The sequence below is a fragment of the Acomys minous genome (genome assembly GCF_964271855.1).
Source record: "Acomys minous genome assembly, chromosome: 16".
NCBI lineage: Eukaryota > Metazoa > Chordata > Mammalia > Rodentia > Muridae > Acomys > Acomys minous.
The window spans coordinates 68,173,652-68,194,709 of record NC_140498.1 but is presented as its reverse complement, the minus strand read 5'-3'; the positions used below and the strand labels follow the sequence as shown (position 1 = coordinate 68,194,709).

Sequence of the window (21,058 nt, the reverse complement as noted above, 5' to 3'; positions counted from 1 at the left end):
GCGAGAGTGGGGGGACCAGAAAGAGGTTCTTCACTAGTAATTAACCACAAAGTAAATAGCTCTCCCATGGAATGGGCCCCCTCCATCCCCGCACCCCGATCTTCAATTAGCTCTGTTATTCTGTCCCCTATTACTTGAGATAATCAAGGGTTGGATGTAATTAATTGCTGTAATGTGTTCCGGAGCGAAGCCAAATGGCAGCTCTGGAAGGCTGGCAATAGTTGCCGTCTTCTCTAACTGGCTTCCTGGAAGGGCCAGCTTGGGTTCAGCCTGCACAAAGGAGACAACGGGGTGAGTGGGGAACACGGGCAGAGGGTTGTCAGAGCTCCCCTGGTTCTTTCAATGCATCTGGCACTGGGCACTGCCTTCCCTTCTCCCACCTCCTGTCATCTGTCTCTGTGTGGCGCTCAAAGTCCTGGACCCATAAAGCCACTGATGTCGAAACAAAGGGAGCCTATGCATGTATGAAATATTACTTGGTTATAAAAAAAAAATGAATGTGGTTTTGACACAGGCTGCTACACGAACGAGCCTTGGGGGACACTGCGAGGAGGGAGACAGTCTGACAAAGAACACAGTGGGCAAATCGGAGAAGCAAGAGGCAGACTAGAGGGGTCTGCCCTCCACAGCCAAGAGTTACCTAAAGTGACCGCTGGAACTATTCAGTACAGATGCAGCTCTTCTCTGGACCCTAGAGCCCAAAGAATCTGAAATACAATACTCAAGGTTCATAGCATAGACATAGACGTGTGTGTGTGTGTGTGTGTGTGTGTGTGTGTGTATGTGTGTGCTCTCACCTGTGCATGTATGTTAAAGTTGGGTGTCTTCCTCTATTACTCTCTCTCTCTCTTTTTTTTTTCTTTTTTGCTAAGCCCTCTCACCGTCCTGGAGCTCAGGGATTCAGCTAGGCTAGATGGCCACTGAGCCACAGGATCCTCCTGTCTCTGTCCCTTGTGAACTGGGTTTACAGGTGCGCACCACAATAACCTGACTTTTTAGTTGAGCGCTGGGGATTTGAACTCAGATCCTCATGTCTTCACAGCAAGTGCTCTACCCACCAGTGCTGGTTGGTTTTGTCCATCAACAACGCAATCTGGAATCACCTGGGAAGGGGATCTCAGTGACAGATCGCCTAGGTCAGGTTGGTCTGGAGCGCGCGTCTGTCCCCAGGACCCGCATGGTGGAATGGATGCCCTATTATACATTGTAGCGTTCTTCCCTGCTCTCTCAAATAGATAAATACACACTAAAAAGGTAGAGAGCAGTTGAAGGAGACCCCTGAAGTGGACTTTTGACTTACACATGTATGCACATGCATGGACACATGCACGTAGACACATGTATTTGCAAACATCCCAACACACCCAGGAAGATATTTTGTAACCAGGTAGAGTGATGATTGCTCAAGAGATTGCCTTGACTATGTTAGTTGAGCTAGGAAGACCTGCCCACTGTAGGTGGCGCCATTCCCTAGTCAGGGCATCCTGGATGGTACAGGAGTAGATAAAAGGAACTGAGTGCAAGCGAATGAGCATGCGGTCACTTCCCTCTGCTGTGGGCTGCGGATGGCTTCCCCACAGGGATGGACTGTGGTCCAGAATCGTGAGCCAAATAAACTCTTTGTCCTCTGACTTGCGTTTGTCGAAGTATTTTTTTTTTTTAATCATGACCACAAGACATAAAATGAAGGCATTCACCGAGCCGTCTCCCCAGCCTCAGACTCCTCTCTCTCTCTCTCTCTCTCTCTCTCTCTCTCATATAAAGGAATAAACGAAAAATGAATGAATGGAAAAAACGAATGAATGAATGAATAAGTAAATAAATAAATAAAATAAGGTTTAGAGCAATTGAAAAGACACCTGAGATGGACTTTTGGGGCCTCCACATGTATATACATGCAAACACACACATGCATATGTATTCATAAACATATACATGCATGTCCCCAACACACTTAGGATATTTTGTAACTAGGTAGAAATGACTGCTGCCAAATTTTCTGAATATATGAGATGCTGCCAAGATGTCCAACTTTAAGAACAATGGTGACTTCCAGAGGTCCTGAGTTCAATTCCCAGCAGCCACATGGTGGCTCACAACCATCTATAATGTGCTCTGGTGCCCTCTTCTGGCCTTTAGGTGTACATGCAGGCAGAACACTGTGTAATAAATAAATAAATCTATTAAAAAAAAAAACAAAAAACAAACAACGGTGAATGTCCGGCCAGACAAAAGGGCTCAGTTATCAAAGAGCGCGCACGTGTTCGTGTGTTAGCCTAGCCCAGTCGATATATTTCAGGACAGTGAAAGGCTGTCACAGACAAACAGACAACAACAGGGCGAGGGGCATTGGCTCAGGGGCTAAGAGTGGATACTGCCTTTGCACCCAGCATCCATATTGGGTGGTGCATAGCCAACTGTAACTTTAGCTCCAGGGGATCCGATGCCCCCTTCTTGTATTGATAAGTACACACACACAAAGAAAAAAAAATGGAAGGAAAAAGATGGTGGGAGGTTTAAGCTTTATAAATTTCACCGCTGTAAATGAAAATACATGCAGCTACAATTTCCGGAGCTCTCGGGGGCAGGGACCAGGTGCAAAGTCACATGGACTCCAACCCCAAGACAATCTGACTACAAGTATTTTTGTTGTTGTTGTTGTTGTTCAAGACTGGGACAATGGGGGGGAGAGGATGATATGGTTAAGGGGGGTTGAGTGCAAGGATTTGTGCCCAGAAGGTGGTCCCCATAGCTTGTCAATGGAGAATGACTATGGCTTTTCAAACCTGAAGGTCCCTGGAGGAAATGATGTGGGAGAAACTGGAAGTATGTGTGTGTGTGTGTGTGTGTGTGTGTGTGTGTGTGTGTGTGTGTGTGTGTGCGCGCGCGCGCTTTTATGGGATACTGATGAAGTTAAGGCAGATGCAAGAAAGAAATATGGCATGTGTGTATGTGTGTGCACGTGTGCATGTGTGTGCATGTATGTGTATGTGTGGGGTCATGTGGGGGAGTGGGACAGACAAAACCATGGGCTTTCGCGAGAAAGGGGAACAAGAAGTCAGTTTTATTTTAGCACAAACAGGTGCAGGGGTGAGAAAAGGAAAGAGAAATGAAGAAAGGAAACAGAGAAGGGAGCCAGTGAGGGTGGCGGGGGTGGGTGACAGGGCTAGCCAGCAAGGAAGGCCATCGCTAACTCAGATTACATACATCCCTCCGGCGGAGAGCTCCCGAGACCACAAGCCGCTTAAACAGAATTTGAGCAATTTCCCGGAGACCTGCTCACCTGCTTTGAAGCCACTGGTAGTGTTGAAACTTAAAAACAAACCAAAACAAAACTTTGATTCACACTTTCCGCCTATCTGAGTAGAGTGAGAGGTGTCAGGGGTGATTCGTCTTACGACACTCCTATTTCCTTCCTTTCTCAAGGCAGAGACACCCTTCTTTTTTTCCTTAATGATCTACGTATAGTGTAAGCTTGTCTTTAAATGAGATTGTTGGCTTTAAAACCTTTAGGTCCTCCTTTATTGAAATATTAGATCGTTGGGTGGCGGTGGCGCATGCCTTTCATTTCAGCACTTGGGAGGCAGAGGCAGGTGGATCTCTGTGAGTTTGAGGCCAGCCTGGTCCAATCAGAACTATATAGTGATGAGAGAGAGAGAGAGAGAGAGAGAGAGAGAGAGAGACAGACAGACACACACATAGACAGACACAGAGACATAGAGAGAGACATAGAGAGAGAGAAACAGAGACACAGAGAGACAGAGACAGAGACAGAGATCAGTAAACAGAAGACTGCATCTTTTTGATGTTCAATGTTTCCTACACCTTAGCCATACTAAGAACACATTGCCCAGACTCCAAACACAAGGGCGCGAACTTGAGACTCCGTGCCCAGGGACTAGTTCCGACTTCTTGACACGCAGTTGAGTGGAAGGAAGTCAGATGCCATCACATAGTCTTTTATGTGTGTGCCGATGACAACACCAACCCAAGGAATGAAACAAAGAGCCCAGCAGCTCGGCCGGGCTCCTGGTCTGTGCGAAATGTTCCTCCCATCTCTAAGTCTTTTCACCCCTCTGTCCGGAGCATCAGTGAGCCTACCTAGGGAGCCAGACTTGGAGATTTCCAGGGATCTACAGGCTGGGGTCTACCTGAAGGCGTGACAGCAGAGGTGACCCTAAACTATCTGCACCACAGAGCGACTTTGTATGGCGTGGATGTACTGTGTGCTATTTCCAAGGCGTCTCTAAGCCCTGCTGGCTTTTCTGTCCTCTGCCCCCTCTCTTCCGTAGGCCAAAGTTGGGGAATCACTTTCAACTTCTCTGCCACCTTATTCATCGAGACAGGGTCTCATCTTATCCGTATGGCTACTTTCAATAGCCAGCTTGCTCCAAGAGTCCCTGTGCCCACCTTTGGAGGCTGAAATTATAAGCAAGTTGCCACACCGGTGAGCCTTGGTATGGGTTTCTGGGTCTGAACTCTGACTCCCTTGCTTTAACTGCCAGAGCCATCTCTCCAGCCCTCAGTGTTTTCTTTCCGGTTTTGAGACAGGGTCTCCCTCCGTATCTAGGCTGGCCTAGAACTCACCAAGCCACTCAGGCTGATCTCTAACTAATGATCTTCCTGTTTCAGCCTCCCACGTTCTTGGACTACACTTAAAGGTGTGAACCGTCACAGCCGCTCTGGTTGACTTTTCAACTCACTGAAGTTAATTTAATCCCATAAAAGCCAGCTGTGAGCTGGGCGTGGTGGTGCACGCCTTTAATCCCAGCACTCAAGAGGCAGAGGCAAGCGGATCTCTGTGAGTTCAAGGCCAGCCTGGTCTACAAAGTGAGTCCAGGACAGCCAGAGCTGTTACACAGAGAAACCCTGTCTTAAAAAAAAAAAAAAAAAAAAAAAGAGCTGTGTGTGGTCTCTCGTCTCTGGTGAACAAAAGGGCTCCTGGGGCTTCTAAAGTGTCTCTCAATCTCTTTTTCATGCATAAGTGTGTGGGTGTACCTGTGTGTGAAGGTACACAGGTTGTATGTGTGTGTCAGTGTGTGTGCATGTGTATGTGTGATGTGTTTGATGTATGTGTGATGTATACGTAATATGTGTGTGCGGGTGTGTGTGTGTGTGTGTGTGTGTGTGTGTGTGTGTGTGTAAGTCAAAAGGCAGGTATTTTCCTTTGAGACAGGTTCTCTTACTGGCCTGGAACTTCATCAAGGCAGCATGCTCCAGGGAGCTCCAGGGGTCCTCCTGGCTAACACGCTCATTTTGTCTGAGCCAGGAATTTGAGAACGAGACATCAGGTCTAGCTTTACTTTTTTTTTTTTTTCCTCTGTGTAGTCTTGGCTGTCCTGAACTTGCTTTGTGAACCAGACTGGCCTCGGACTCACAGAAATCGGTCTGCCTCTGTCTCCCCAAGCACTGGGATTTCAGGCATGCGCCACCATGCCTGGCTAGCTTACTTTTTAAAGTGAGTTTTGGGATTGAACTTGGGTCTACATTGTTACAGGGCAAGCCCTTTATCTGCTCAGCCATCTCCTTGGTCCCTTCCAAAGATTCTTCATGCTACATTTCCGCAAGACATCCCACAAGCCTCTCACCAGGAGTTAAAACATTCTAGTGGGCCCCAGCAGCTCCTAAGGGGAGCCCATCGTTGGGGCCTCCAGTTTTGCTCTGGGTTTCTGGGGAAGTAGCTCAACCTGAACACGTCTGACATGGGTCTCGGGGTACAGGTGCCCCTGAGTGGCCTTAGGCATTTTGCTGGACAGTACCAATACCCCGTTCATCTCACCACACATACAAACCTAAGCAACCCCATGGAGCCCAGCTGACAGCACTGGGGGTGGGCAGGAAGGAATCCTTTCACAGTAGAGAGGCTCGCCTCTCTGTGGGGTCACCAGGATGAGAGGGGCACATCTCTGAAAGACGCTTCTTGTCCCCAGAGGGGGCTGCAAATGTCTCTAGCCTTCCAGAAAGCACACTTCAGGTACTGACCCTGTTCCTCAGCTGTGACAGTTTGTTCAGTCAGAGGGAACAAAGCATCCACTGTGACAACTGGAGCAACGGGGACATACTGTTCCCATGGAACATCGGGTTGGTGGAGAGCCTTCTGTGGATCAGTTCTGGGCTCTTGTACAAGCCCAGCCCAGTGTGTTGTAAGATCCCTTGCACTTGAGACTACACATCCAACTTAGGTTACAAAGTAAGGGGTCACACATGGTGGCACATGCCTGTCATCACAACACTGGACAGGAAGAAGCAGGAGGATTTCACTACCCAGTGAGTCCCCATCACACACACATACACACACACACACACACACACACACACACACACACAAAAAGCTCAAGGCTGGTGGAGGAGATGTGTGTATCTCAATGGTAACAGCTTCCCCAGCATGTATAAGGCCCTAGACTCCATCCTAAGTGCTGAAGGGAAAAATGAGAAGAGACAAATTTGAAGGCCCCTAGCATGTGTGTGTGTGCACGCGCGCGCACACACACACACACACACAAGCAAAAGGACCAGGTGTGGAGACCAATGCTAGTAGACCCGGGGCACAGCTTCACCACTTCTGCTCATGCTGGCCACAGAAGGATTATGGGGGAAACATACTCACGGGTTTGCACGCCAGCTGTGTCCTGGGCCTGGCAAGGGCAACTGTCCACGATCCTGTCAAATTCCCTGTCTGCTGCTGTGGGGTTCACGGCACCCGGAAAAGTGCTGACACTGACAGGCTACCGCAGCCTCCCCCGGAAACTCACACGGGGTGCTGCACTCTGAGGAGGCTGCTTCTATTTTTAGCAGGTGCAGAGGGAGGCTGTGGTGGGCTGCACACTTCTCTTTTTGGTTGTACTCTGAGCAGAACCTGAAGACAGATGTGGTGGCATGTGCCTGAGAAGCTAAGGCAGGAGACGGCAAGCCTGAGGCTAGCCTGGGCTACAGTGTGAGGAGATTCTGCCTCAAAAACAGAAACAGAAGGAGGAGGAGGAAGAGGAGAAGGAGGAGGAGGAAGAGGAGAAGGAGAAGGAGGAGGAGGAGGAGGATAAAGAAGAAGAAGAAGAAGAAGAAGAAGAAGAAGAAGAAGAAGAAGAAGAAGAAGAAGAAGAAGAAGAAGAAACCCAGACACTTATCAGGTGCTTATGATCCTAGTGGGGGGGGGGGTGTCATCGAGGGAGACAGATCCTCGCATTTCATTGGCTAGTCAGCCTAGCTTTTCAGTGATCTCCCGGTTCAGCAGAGGGCCGGCAAGATGGCTCAGCAAAGATGCTGGCTGCATAAGCCTGAGGACCTGAGTTTGATCACCAGAACCAACCTAAAGATGGAAGGACAGAACACAAAGCTGTCCTCTGACCTCCAGAGGAGCGCTGTGGTACATGTGTCTGCACATACATTATGTACACAGATATGCACAGACACCCACATCATATGCATACATTACATTCATGTACACACATATATACACATCATACATATGAACACACAGACACCCACACATCACACACACACACACACACACACACACACACACACACACACACACACACAAATAATGAGTAAATACCACTCCCCACCAACACACACAGTACAAATGATCTGGGGAGAAATGACATTGACCCCTGCCTTCTACATTCACATGCACACACTTGTATACACACCAGTATGTGTGCATAAACAAAATGCCCACACAGATAACACATACAGTTTAAAAAAAAAAAAAAAGGAAGAAAAACAAGACCCTCCCACCCCTGCAATGCTGGCTGCTTAAATGATTGCTTAACTGAAGTCTGTGGGTGATATGAGCTCCTGGGTTAGGAAGAGGCTGTGGAACACAGGGTGCCACAGGAGCCGGGGTACATTAGACATGGGTGGCAGAAGGGGTGCAAGGAACAAGACAGGAGCCTCTCTTTCCCAGCATCCTTGGTGACACTGGCCTTTGCACTGGCCCCTGCTGCTATGCCAGATCCTCATGTTAGGAGACCAAGGACTCCATCTAGGGAGTAGAAGGGTCCTGGAACATTCCAGAAAAGGGACAATTTATATACGGGTACACACGTACTCTGTTTTCATCTCCTCTTGACTTTGCTATTGGTGAACACAGAGCCCAAAGCACCTTAGACTGCCTCCCCCAGTATCATCACCACCACTTCCCAGCCCTCATCAGGTCCGCTATCCACCAGTAGGCCGATCCTCTTTGTTACTGAACAGTAGCTTGCTGATGCATGCACCACATTTATTCATTGGTTCACCGGTCAGTGGACATTCGGGTTTACTGTTTGGCTGGAAGTCTTTAAGTGGACATACGCCATCATTTCTTGTGGGAACGTACTGTGTAGTGGGCCTGTCAATCACAGGATGGATGTTGGTTATCCTCAGAGCATCCTTGATACTTAGAGTGTCAGGTTCTTGGCCGCTCAGGCCTTCCCTGAGTGGGTGGTTAACACTGCGCGCCCTGTACGTCCCACACCTTCCTGCTCTCAACCGTTCCCTCCAACCGGACCTCTCATTTGGGGGCTGTGGTTTGAATGGGAAATGTCCCCCATAGGCTTGCACGCTTTTTATACTTTTTATCCTCAGCTGGCAGTGCTATTGTGGTGACTTTAGGAAGTAGAGCCTTGCTGGAGGAAGTGGGCCACTCTGGGTGGGCTTTGAGGTTTTAAAGCCTCACCTTACTTCCTATTTGCTTCCTGTGTCCTGACTGTCTGCAAAGATCAGCCCTTCATTCCTGCCACCGTTTCGGCCTCCCTCACAGAGATGGACCATATCCCATCAAACTCTTAGACTAAATAAGCCCTTCCCTACTTAGGTTTCTTTGTCGCAGGTATTTCTGGTGACAGTGAGGAGAGAAGTAACCAATACAGAGGTCAAAGGATGCCTCTTCCTAAATTCATGTCCACATAGAAGATGACCTTATTTGGAAGTGGGTCCTTTGCAAACTCCATTATGATGAGGCCACACTGGGCCTAAATCCAGTAACTGTTTTTTTTTGATAGGGTTTCTCTGTGTAGCCTTGGCTGTCCTGGAACTCACTCTATAGACCAGGCTAGTCTTGAACTCACAGAGATCCACCTGCCTCTGCCTCCTGAGTGCTGAGATGAAAGGCGTGAGCCTGTGACAGGGGTGGGGCGTGGGGGGCATTTGAAGAGGAGATGAAAACAAGGGCAGGGACTGGATCAGGAGCCACCAAAGGCTGGAAGTGGGAGGTGGGGATATAACCTAGGGCAGAGGAGCATTTGAGGACCTCAGCTTGGATCCCCAGAACCCACATAAAACCAGCCATGGTTGTTTGTGCTTGTAACTCCTGTACAGTGGGGAGTGGAGACAAGAGGACAGCCGGGCTTGCTGGGCACCAGCTCAGCTCCAGGGTCAGTGACAAGACCCTGTCTCAAGAATAAGATGGATTGTGATACAGCAGGACTCCTGTCAGCCTTTAGCACACACACACACACACACACACACACACACACACACACATGCATACATACATACACATACACTCACACCATGTCACATACACATGTAAGTGCGCATACATCACACACATACACCAAAAAATAACAAGCCAGAAGGGGATCCACACCTAGTGGTACAAATGCTTAATCCCAGCACTTGGGAGGCTGAGGCAGGGGGATTTGGATTATGACTGTGAGACCAGCCTGATCTGTACAAGGAAACCTTGCAAGAAACAAACCAAGAGAGTTGGAAGAAGCAGCAGAGTTTGTCCCCCCAAAGCCACTTACATCTTGATTTTTGGACCTCTAACCCCACACTGTGAGAGACTCAACTTGTTTTTAAACCTCTCTCCTTGGCAGCAGCAGAGTAGAAAAATCTCCCTGAGGCCATGGGGAAGGGGTGGCCCGGAAACCCCTCAAGAAAAACGGTGGCCACTGAACCCCACACAAAAAGGAAGTGGCATTGGAGCACTTCTGGTATGTGCACACCGCAGGGCGTGAGTCTGAGATTGATGGCAAGGATGCTTCCAACGCAGGGGGAGAAATGCTACCCAGAATAGCCAGGTACGCACTGTAGCACTCTCAAAGAAGCTTTGGGGACCCAGAAACACAACACCCACATTTTAACTAGGAGCTGCTGAATCAACCTTCAAACTCCAAGCAGCCTAGAGTGTAAGCATCCAGGCACAAGCTCCATTTTCAGAGCGGGTAGAGGTCTGTCTTGTTTAAAGCCACCACAAGCCAGTTCCGGGGACTCAGCCGCATCTCTGGATTCTGTTTGCCTTATTTATTTTCGCTTTGAAACTGTGATTCTAAACAGCCCAGGCCTTCAGCTGCTGACTCAGCTGCTTGAGCCCAAACTCATAAAATCCTGTTTCAGAAAGGTCCAATGATTTTATTTTCTGATCGTAAATATGAAATTTAATTAGCAGCTTGCTGCTAATGAAGCCGCCATGGAAGCCAGAGTGGAGATGCAGAGAGGCACATAAAGTCAAGCCCACCATCCTGTTAACTCTTCCTGTCCTCCGTCCACCTGTCCCCATGGTCCTGCCCATGGCCACATGCGGCAGCTCGTCTGTAGACAGAAGACGGGAAGGATGTGGCCGGAAGGATGAGGAACGGCTGCTCACTCAGGCCTCTGTGTCGCCATCTTGAGTCTCTAGGTGTGTCTACACACAGTAGCCATATATGTGGTGGTTAATTTTATGTGTCAGCTCGATTGGGCTGAAGGATGCCCAGACAGCCGGGTTCGGGACATATCTGGGTGTGTCTCAAAAGGTACGAGCATTTGATACTGACTGGGTGAGAACACCCTCTGTCATCGGCATCGGTGGACACCATGGATGTATTCAGGGTGGAGTACGCACAGCCCGGAACCGATAGTCGATCTTGATTATCAGCTTCCTGGCATTTGGAGCCACCAGTTGGAAGGAGACCCACCCTGGATGTTTGGAGCATCGTCCCACGGACTGAGGTCCTGAGATCAAGCCAAGCACCAGCGTCCATCTCTGTCTGCTTCCCCAACTGTGATTGCAATGTGACCAGCTGCCTCATGCTCCTGCAGCTGTGCAATCCCTGTCATGATGGCTGTAAGCCCTCCCTCCCTTAAGTTGCTTTTGTCAGGTGTTTTGTCCCTGCGAGGAGACAAGTAAGGATCTCTCTCTTCTCTCTCTCTCTCTCTCTCTCTCTCTCTCTCTCTCTCTCTCTCTCTCTCTCTCTCTCTCTGTCTCTCTGTCTCTCTCTGTCTCTCTCTGTCTCTCTCTCTCTCTCTCTCTCTCTCTCTCTCTCTCTCTCTCTCTCTCTGCATCTTTGTCTTCTCTTGGACTCCAAGGCTCCAAAGGGCCCCCTTGCTCTTAGATTTCAAGACTTGGAGTGGGTCAGCCACCGGCTTTTAAGATTCTGCAGCCTCCTGGGATGTGTCTTGGGACTCCTAGGGCAAATCAGGTCCGTAGCATACTAGCATGTGCCCATCTCTGTAAGTCCTATCAGTTCCGTGTCCCTGACTGGCTGGTCTCTTGTCTTCACAACCCTTCTAAAGGAGTGCCGCCCAGGGGCAGTGGGAGAGACGTGGCACGATGAGGTGTGGCTGCCAAGGAGCTTAAAGGAAACCCAGCAGCAGACCTCAGACGCTAGATGGGTGCTGGGGAGCAAACAGTGGGTTCAATTTGCCCAACCGTTGATGGGGATGTGACGCTGAGGGGCGGGGAGGCACTGCCTCATCTTTCTCAAAGGGACTTTTTTAGTTTCTTCGCCTCATGGCCCAGAAGGTCAGCAGGACTATGCAGGCTCACCGCTGCACCTCAGGACATACCCTGTTCCTCCAGCTATGCCTACCTCTGGCTTCTCCATGAAGCGGGCATGACGACGCTCACAGCAGGCAGGATTTGAATGCATTTCTGAAGCACAAGTCTGGAATTTTATTATCAACATCCTTCTGTGAGTTTGTTGTTAATTCCCAAGTGTAGGGGCTGGGGTGTGGCTCAGCAGTAGAGCTTCTGCCTAGAATCCCCCAGTGAGGGGTTGGAGGTGTGGCTCAGTGGTAGAGTCCCTGCCTAGAATCCTCCAGTGAGGGGCTGAGGTGTGGCTCAGTGGTAGAGCCCCTGCCTAGAATCCCCTAGTGAGGAGCTGGTGAGTGTAGCTCGGTTGGACAGTACCTACCTAGCATACGCAAGGCAGTGAGTTTTGTTCATGGCACCAAAAACCAACCAACCAAAAACGCATAAATTAAAAAAAAATCAAAAGTAAAGAATTAACTAACTTCTCAATAAATCAAGACTAAGCAGGCCAGATGTGGCAATGCATGCCCATAATCCTAGTGCTTGAGAGCCAGAAACAGGAAGGTTATAAGTACCAGGATAGCCTGGGCTACACAGCAAGACCTTGTCTCCAGGTCTTGCAACCAACCAGCCAACCAACCAACCAGATCATTCCACGCATTATCAAAGAAGCTGAAATTACAACTCAATTGTGAATCTCTCAAACATGCTGGGCAGAAACAAGCTCATATGGTCAATGCCGACATAACCCTAGTCCCCAGAAGCATGTTCATAGACAGGGTCCTTTGCACGACCATGTTTGAAATCCTTGCCTGCTCAGATGGCACGAGGCCATGCCTTTGACCTATGCAGAGGTTATGTCTGGACACCCAGTCCTGCGTGCCCAGTTCTGCGTGCCCAGTTCTGCATGCTGTGTACACAGGAGCAGGCACAGAGCCACCCATGGTGAACACCAAACACTAGTTATGTGTGATAAGAATACAGAGTCTGCAGAATGGCACTGCAGAATTTATCTGCAGTCAGAGCCCATATCATTACATTCTAGAAAAAAAAAGTTTATAGTGGAAAGTAATAGAGTTTTTTGAGGGATTAAAAAAAAAATCAGAAGCTTCCTGCGTTTGGGTTTTTGGCTCTGGAACAAGGAGGAAGAGCCTGCGTTTTGACACCTTGAGGCACTGCAGGAATTTTCCTGGGTCAGTACTGACGTGTCTGGGGTGCTATAGCCTGAATGCCTCAGGCATGGCTGTTAGTTCAACGGGTGCAGATGGCTGAAAACATCAAAGATTTGGAAGAAAAATGAGCTTTTTGAAAATCATCCTCGTTTCTTTTCACTTTCTGGGTTCAGTGCCTTAATGCAAACTGTTCTCACAGGCTCAGATACCTTGTGAAGTAAAGTGGGCTGCCGCATCCACAGCAGCACTAGCGCCATCACCAACATCCCCACCAGCTTAGCATCAGCAACATCACCAGCATCAGCATAATCACCAACATCTCCATCAGCTTTAGAATCAGCACCATCACCAGCATCAGCAACACCACGAACATCCCCACCAGCTTAGCATTAGAAACCTCACCAAGACCACCAATATCCCCACCAGCTTTAGCATCAGGAACATCACCAGCATCAGCATCATCACCAACATCTCCATCAGCTTTAGAATCAGCACCATCACCAGCATCAGCAACACCACGAACATCCCCACCAGCTTAGCATCAGCACCATCATTTACCATCATCGCTAACATCCCCACCAGCTTTAGCATCATCAGCATCACCAGTACCAGCACCAGCATCAATATCTACATCAGCATCAATTTAACATCACACGGAACTTGTTAGGCTTAGGACTTCTCGAGCCTGCCTTGATACTCTGCATCCAATTGTGAGACTGTAGTCATAGACTCTGGGGCCTGAAAGAAGGCTGTGTGCTTAAGAGGAAGGACTGTTCTTCCAGAAGATACAGGCTTGATTCTCAGCACTCATATGGTGGTTCACAACTATCTTTAACTCGAGTTCCAGGGGGTCCAACACCTCCTGGCCTCTGTTGGCATTAGCATGTATGTGGTACACGGCCACATATGTTGGAAAAACACCAGTACACATTAAAAGTAAATCTTTAAAAAAAAGAATTTTAGCCTCTGCCCAAGCCGCAGTGTGGCAGCAGCATTACCTCACCCTTTTACACATATTGACAGACACTCTACTGACTGAGGCACTTCCTGTGACTCCCTAGTTAACAGATGGTCCTGGGGCAGGGATCTCTCACCTGAGATGCCGAAAAGCTTCAAGCAACTTAAAGAAGGAAGCATCTATGTTTGGCTTACAGTTCAAGGGTGCACAGTCCATCATGGTGGAAAGGCATGGCAGGCGGGAACATGAAATGGCTGGTCACATTGCACATCACAGTCAGGAAGCAGAAAGAGATGAATGCTGGTACTTGGCTCTCTTTCTCCTTTTTATTCAGCCTGAGAGGCCAGCCCAATGGAACGATGCCACCCACTTCACTTCCCACCTCAGTGAGCCTAACCCATGCAGCTCCTCTGTCACACACATACCTGTCAGGCTGACAATAGAAACTATCGCAGGAACACTGTGACCTCTGGCTTTCTGTCCTTCTTCTTCGGCTTCTCAAATGCTGGAGGAACAGGCATGAGCTGCCACATCCTGCTGAGGGACATTTCCCAGACTGAAAAACGATACTGGATGAGGCTCTGATGTGCAGCACGAAAGGCTGCAGCGTCTTTGATACGGAAGGGACTGAGTTAACGAGGTATTCTAAAGTCACTCTTGGCTTCTTTCAAATGTGACTGCCTAAAGCCAAAATAGCAATGTACTGAACAGTGTAATTCCAGAGGTAGAAATCAGGCAGAAGACAACAGCATGGAGGACCACAGAGGGTTAATGGAATGGATGTGGCTGTAAAATTCTGCGATATGTGTGAAGTCACGTAGTAGCATCATTACAAGATCGTCCAGGGCAAGTTAAAGACCCACTTTAAAAGCCGAGGAGGAGCAGTGAGTGCACAGAGATAAAACACAGAGCCAGGCTAACAAGCCAGCGGAGGGAAGCCCTGGGCATGTCCACAGAAAACAAGAAAGATCCGGGGAGATGGCCAAGTGCTGCTCAAGCAGGAGGGCCTGAGTCACAGCTCTAGAACCCACATTTAAGTAAACCAGGAGCAGCAGTACAGACATGTAATTCCATTTCTGGGAATTGCGGAAGAGAGGGGAGGTCGAGCTGGGGTGGGGGGGGGGGGGAGGGAGGAAGCGAGAGGTTCCCTGGCCAGCCAGTCTCGCTGTTCAGTGAGAGACCCTTGTCTCTGAAAATAAGGCAGAGAATGGTAGAGGAAGACACCTGCTGATGACCTCTGACCTCTGGCCTCAATGCGCAGGTGCACGTGCATGTGCACACACAGACACACACACAGAGAAGCAAAGAATGTAGAGCAAATGGAACAAGGAGGAGATGAGTGAGAAGGAACACACACACACACACACACACACACACACACACACACACACACACACGTGACAGGGTTAATAGGTGAGGGGGCTGCAGGTTGAATGTAGAAACTCTAGGATTGTCAGAGTGGCCTGCTGACTGATGGCTCAGCAGTTAGGAGCGCTGGCTGCTCTTGCCTAGAACCCACAATGTGACTCTCAACCACCTATAACCACAGTTTCAGCGGACCTAACGCCCTCTTCTGGCATCCACATGTGTGCTGCATGCATGTGGTGCACAGACATACATGCAGGCAAAAATGATTATATATGTGCACACACGCAAGCACGCACATATACACACATCTTTTACAATTATCTAAGACTTGGAGAAGATAAAATAAACAGAGGGAAACACTGTGCACACACAAAAAAGTGGCCGTCTGAGAAACAGGCAAGAAGGCACTGCCAGCTGTAAAGAGAGCAGCACAGAGATGCACAGCCAATCGACAAAAAGAGAAAACAACCTGAAAGATGTGTTTCATCCAGAGACACAAAACTTGAGCAGCGCTAAAACTGAAAGAGAAGAGTTTGCCTGCTTTCCTGCCTGCCTGTCTGTCCGCCTGTCTGTCTCCCTCCATAATCCCCTTCTTCCCTTCTTTTCCTCCTCTTAAAAGGGAGGGAGGGAGGGAGAGACAGACAGACAGACAGACACTGAGAGATACACAGAGAAAGACAGAGAGAAAGAGACAGAGAAAGAGACAGAGACAGAGAGAGGAGGAGGGAGAGGGAGAGGGAAGGAGAGGGGGAGAGAGGGAGGGAGGGAGGGAAGGAGAGAGAGAGAGAGAGAGAGAGAGAGAGAGAGAGAGAGAGAGAGAGAGAAAGGGAGGGAGAATGTACTCATGTATGTGAAGGTCAGAGGTCAGTCTTGGCCGCTGTTCCTCAGGCGCTGTCCCCTTCTTTCCTGAGCTGCACGGAACTCACTGATTTGTTTTGGCTTGCTGTCTAGTGAGACCCATGGATCTGCCCACCTTCATTTCCTAAGGGAGGCCACCACACCCATGTTCTTCTTTAACACGGGCACTGAGGCATTGAACTGGGGGGGGGGGGGCGAGGTCCTTGTGCTTGTAAAACAAACACGTCACTGACTGTGTATTTTCTCAGCAGTCTGATAAACTGCCTGCACACAAAGCTTTGGAGTTTTTTTGTTTGTTTGTTTGTTTTGTTCAGTATCCATTTCAATAGTTGGTCCTCTTTTGCCCAATGTTAGGATTGGAAAATAAAAAGCAAGGTCATAGAAGATTAGACTAATATTACGTCTGATCAGGATTGCAGGGTCCATTAAAAATGAGTCTCCTTTATTTTCCAATTTCCAGCACCCCTCATGTGCCTTATGCTTATGTGTGATGTAAGCGTGTGTATGAGAATAGCATGTAAATGCCATGGCACATGCATGGAAATTAGAATACAACTTGTTGCTGCAGTCTATTGTTTTACGGCCTCATATGCTAATTAGCTGGCCTGGGTATCTTGTTTGCTCCTTGCCTGCTTGGCTAGCTGGCTCTTGATCTTCCTGGGATTTTCCTATCTGTCTCCCATTTTTCCATAGGAGTAGTGGGATTACACACACACACACACACACACACACACACACACACACACACACACACTACTGAATCTAACTTTATGTAAGTTCTGGGGATTTGATCTCAAGTCTTCATGTTTGCCATCACTAGATGGCAGGAAAAAAAAACAATAATTTGGGAGAAATCAGTATCCATTTGTTTGTAGCTATTTCCTTTGAATTAAAATATTCTCTCCTGAAGGGAGGAGGAAGGCTCATAAGACTCAGGAAGTAAACCAAAACCACAGTCTCAAGAAGTTCCTGAAGGTATTATATATATATATATTTTTTCCATGGTTGTTTAAACAGTAACAATTGATGGTTGACAGCACACGTTCCAATAGAGTGACCTGTAAGTTATGCAGGGATCTCCAGGGATGCAGCTTTCTGGAATTTTCGGTTGTGCTATGTTTTTGTTTTTGTTTTGTTTTGTTTTTGTTTTTGCTTAGCTATTTTTGAGTTAACCACATTCTGTAAATAACCCCTCACCCACACTCCTGTAAATAACCCCAATGAACTTCAGACCTGAGTGAGGTGATTTCTTCGGTCTGTCATTGGTGGCCTATCTGGGTGAATAGGCATTTGTTTATGTGTCTCCAGGAAATGCCACTTGCTGTCACTTGTATTAAAAACTCGCAGGAACTGAGTGCTGACAGGGTTGTCCCTTGACCAATAACGGGTACCACCATACTTTGAGATTTAAAAAAAAAAAAAAAACCTAACCATTTCCTTATGATGGGCAAGTAGTGCTTACCTGCAGCCCCAGCATTCGGGTGGCTGGAGCAGGGAGATGGTGAGTTTGAGTCCAGGCTGAGCTACGTAGTGAATTCAAGACCATCCTGGGAGGAAGGCCAGGATACTCACACTAACCCATTTCACTCAACATACTGGAGTCCCCAGCCGATATAAAAATACAAGACAAGAAAGAAATAAGAATGTGGAATCTGCAAGGAAAGACTACAGCTATCTCTGCAGACGACGCGGTTACCTTAAACATCTAAAAGGGGCTACAGAAAAATCTCCTAGAACCAATTAATAATAACTAACAACAAATAGTCACCAATTAGCAAGGCTATAGGACAGAAGATTGATATACAAAACTCAACAAAACCTAACATATGAAAACATAAAATGTTTAAGATTCAAACGTATAAAAGATATCCACATTGAAAATACAAGGAAACGCTAAGAGATGCTGAGGAGCCTTAAACCAAATGCAAGGATATACCATGTTCATGAACCATATGATTGTTTTATATCATTAAGATAACGCGCTCCCGTGATCTGGAGCCTCAGAAGATTCCAGCCACATCTCTGTTAAGTGTTTTTTCCCCCCCCTGTTGAATGATAGCAAAATAATTCTTAAATGCATACAGAAAAGTGAGAAGGCTGGGGCAATGGCTCAGCGATTTCGAGTGCTTGCTCTGCATGTGCGGGGACCCGAGTTCGAATCTGCAGAGCCCGCGTGGAAAGCTGGGCGTGGCTGCACTGGTCTGTCAGCCCAGCACGTAGGGTGAGCAGAGAGCTTGCTGACCAGCAGGTGAAGCCGAAATGGCTTCTGGCTCAATGAGAACCTGCTTCAGGCCAATAAAGTGGAGGGTGATAGAGGAAGGCACTTGACGTTCTGCTCTGGCCTCTGCATGCTTGTGCATCAGCATGAACCTTCACACTCACATGCGTGTGCCACACACACACCACACAGAAGAAGGGGAGACAAGCGAAGGGCTCTGAGCGGCCAGAGGGACTTACATGATCTGATTTCAAGGGCTTCTGTGATGCCACACAAATCAAGATATGCTAAGTGTGGGTGTGCAGGGTGGGGGTGGGGGTGTCAAGCTAAATATAAGTGGAGGAAGCAGATGGAGAAACCATAGTCAGTCATTACGGTGAGTCTGAAATTGGAGCTACACTTATAGGGTCAGTTAGGCTTTGATAAGAGCAGTGTAAGACAGATTGAGTGCTTTGGGTTTTGGTGTGTATGCAAAGGTGTACTCTGTGTGTGTGTGTGTGTGTGTGTGTGTGTGTATACATGTATGTGCATGTGTGAGGAGGCTGATGTTAACATTTGGATGTCTTACGTATGTCACCAGTATATGTACTAATTTTAAAATCTGTTTAATTTAATTTAATTTAATGTGTATGAATGCTTTGCCTGCATGAATGCGTGTGAACCATGTGCATTTCTGGTGCCCACGGAGGTCCGAGGAAGGGTGTTAGAACCACTGGCATTGGATGCATGCACAGCTGGGAATTACCACGCAACACTGGGAACTGAACCTGGCTTCTCTGCAAGAGCAACAAGTGCGCTTAACCACATTGCTGAGTTGTCTCTTCAGCTTCCACTTTGGCATTTTTAAAAGATTTAAAAACTTTAAGTTCTGTGTGTCTATGTGCGGCGCCTGCAGAAGTGAGAAAAGGGTGTTGGGTCCCCTGCAGTGGGAGTTGTAAGAGGTTGTGTGCCGCCAGAACGGATGCTGGGAATTGAACTTGGGTCTCCAGCAAGAACAGTGCATGCAGTTTTTAACCACTGTGCCACTCCCCTGCCCAGTCTTTATTTGTGAGCCTGGCTTAGTCTCGAACCTGGAGCTCGCTAATTGGCTAGGCTGGTTGGCTAATGAGCTCCGAGGATCCGCCCTCCAGTGCTCAGGTAACAGAGGTGGGCTGCCAGGCTCAGCCTTTACATGGCTGCATGGGTTCCCCACACTTCAAGCACTTGACAGATAGAGCCATGCTCTCAGCAGCCCCAGCTTGCTGACTTAGAAGTCAAACTCAAAGCAACGAATTTCTAGGATGCAAATGTAAGACTTTAGTTGTATTTTTGAGATGAGGTCCTTCAATGTGGCCGATTTCCTTCTCTCTGTCTACCTGGCCGGTATCCTGGCGTGCACATCATCACCACATATGGCACAAAACAACCTCTATAATCTCAGGGTTGGCAAAGATTATTTCCTGACACTTCAGAAAGCACTGGCCCACAAATTGAGGGAGGGGGGGAACTAATCAAAATAAGCAATTGTATACACGAAATGTTACTAGTAATGTGAACAGGTAAGCCGTTTGGAGAAAACAGCTCCAAGATATATAGCTGACAAGATATTTTCACATAACAGCGTCAAGAATGAATAACCCAATTAAAAGTGTGCAAAGGTTTAAACAGGCATTTGCAGAAGAAGACACGAATGGCCAATAAATGCAGGAGAAAATGCTCCGTGCCATTTGTCATCGGGTCATGCAAATTAAAACTCCAGAGAGGACCCTGCTGAGACAGCTCAGTGGGGGAAAGGCTTGCTGTGCAGGAATGAAAACCTGAGTTCAAATCCTCAGAGCCCATGATCACGGGCGTCTGTAATCCCAGCGCCCCTCCAGCGAGAGGGGAGGTGGAAGCTCGCGGACCGGAAGACTGGCATATGCAACAGTAAACAAGAGACCTGGCCTCGAACAAACAGAAAGCCAGGGCCAGCACACAACTCTCCTTCTGACTTCCATTGCATGCTGTGGTATACATGCACCCACAGTTCCGCATAGCGCATGCGCGCGCGCGCGCGCGCACACACACACACGGAAGATTTAAGACTCCAGTGTGTGAGGTGTGTAGTAACTGAAACAGTCAACACAGAGCAAGGTATAAGACAACACAGCTATTGGGGAAATGGAACAACCCGATCACCAGGGACTCAGCAGATACCTGGGCCTCTAAGTCTCAAGAGCCCGAGAGGTGAACAAATACATTTACTATAACTGAACACGTGTGCTTGTGGGTGCATGTCCATGACTTGCAATGTGGAGGTCAGAGGACAACTTTGTGGAGTCTGTCCTCTCCGCCCACCTCACATGGGCTCTAGAGATTGGACGCTGCTCATCAGACTTGTGCGGCAAGCACCTTTACCTGGTGGGCCAGTTCAGTGGCCGCCGTTTTGAAATTTGTGTCTCATGTAGTCCGTGTTGGCTTTGAATTCTCGGTGGAGTCAAGGATGACTTTGATCCTTCTGCCTCCACCTCCCTAGTGCTGGGATGACGTATGGGTGTGGCCACACCTGGTTCACACAGTTTTGCTTCCTACATGCTAAGCAGCACTCTACCAACTGATTTCAAACCCAGTTCAATTGCACGGATTTGCTTGGCAAGAATGAAGACTTGTCCATGAGCAGAGGAGGAGGGGGGGGGCAGGGGGAGGGGTGAAGGAGGGGCGGGGCTTGTGCACAAATATCTTAGTGGCCCCCCCTATAACATCTATCCATAGGAGGGCGGATCAGCAACAAAGTAGTAATAAAAATGAAA

At 48.3% G+C, this 21,058-nt stretch overlaps 1 protein-coding gene across 2 annotated transcripts in view; it reads right to left on the bottom strand.

The window, feature by feature from the left end:
- The window catches only part of CARD11 (caspase recruitment domain family member 11), a 140,884-nt gene that overhangs the window by 77,059 nt on the left and 42,767 nt on the right, over nucleotides 1–21,058 (bottom strand). The window contains exon 1 of one of the 2 annotated variants that reach the window (XM_084763894.1): nucleotides 6,608–6,771. The exons of the other annotated variant lie outside the window; for it this stretch is intronic. The gene's annotated coding sequence lies outside the window, so the exon portion shown is untranslated. Of the gene's footprint in view, nucleotides 1–6,607; nucleotides 6,772–21,058 lie in introns of those variants that run through there. 2 annotated transcript variants of the gene reach the window in all.